We start from the raw sequence: 1409 nt of genomic DNA on the forward strand, positions 1-1409 counted from the left end.
GAGACAAGCAAATATAGAATGCCAGAGGGAATAACAGAAGTATTAGGCAACTGGTCAAGAAATATAAGAAACCACAAAGATGTTCCTGATATAGAAAAAGCCATTGAATACATTCTCACACAGTGTTGTAAAATAGTACAACCCTGCTGACACCTGGGTTTCTGTCTTCCAGATTTAAGAACTATTAGATAATTTATTTGTATTTTTGAACAAACAAGCTTGTGGTAAATTTCATGATTCATAATCAATTAATATAATCTCTCATCACTAATAAAAATGAATCATAATACCTCTTCTTAATATAAAGCCTGTACAAATTCAATGCATCAGAAACCCTATATTTTTACTATGAGTCAGAACTGACTCGACTTCTTAACAAACACAATATAAACAGATGTGCAGAAAAATATTACTAAATAAGCCTTAAACTGACCATCTGCAGTGTCAGTCCATCTAGAAGTCAACCCTAGCCACTACAACCACTTAGAACAACGTCTGCCACATACTAAGAATGAAATAAAATTCAACTAGTATCATGTTCTGTTTCTCGCCAATATTTATAAGTCATGTGATCCATTTGCTCCCAAATTTTTTTTTGTATTTTCTTCAGTAATTATATTTTATTGAAATATTTTAACAACTCTCATAGACTTTTTCTGTCTTAGGTATATTGTTGTTTACTGTGAAAAAAATATGTAATAAAAATGACATTTGTAAACATTCTAAAGATTACAACTCAAAGGCATTAGGTAGATTCACAATGTTGTACAACTTTTACCTGTACATGGCTTCACAACTTTTTGAAGACACCTGCCCTCCCCAAGAACAACCTGAACCATTTAATCAATCACTCCCATATCCTTTCTCTCCCAAATCCTTATAGCCAATTATGTATTCTTTATCTCTACAGATTTGTCTAAACTGATATTCATTATAAATAGAAAAATTTTAAATATGAACTTTTGTGTCTGGTTCGTATGTTTAGTATAATATTTCAAAACCCATTTGCATTATAGTGTACATCATTACTTTATGTTTTAATTGACTAATATATCATTTTACCACATTTGTTTATTCATTCTTCTCTTTTTGGGCATTTAAGGGTTTTTATTTGTTACCTAATCTGAGAAATAGTATTATAAATATCTGTGTACAAATTTGGGGGCTGAATATCTGTTTTCATGTCTATTGGGTATATAGCATTGAGTGAAAATGCTATTTCAAATCATCTCTATGCAGATCTGTTTGAGACATTCTCAATTATTTCCAAAGTTGCTATACTGTTTTACATTTCCAGAGCACTGTATGAGATTTCCATTTTTTTTTTGAAACCTTATCAACATCCATTATTTTCAGTTATTATTATTATCATTATTGTTGTTGTTATTATTATAAGGACCACAGTTGAC

This window comes from Chrysochloris asiatica, unplaced genomic scaffold, assembly GCF_000296735.1.
Source record: "Chrysochloris asiatica unplaced genomic scaffold, ChrAsi1.0 scaffold00704, whole genome shotgun sequence".
Taxonomy (NCBI): Eukaryota; Metazoa; Chordata; class Mammalia; order Afrosoricida; family Chrysochloridae; genus Chrysochloris; species Chrysochloris asiatica.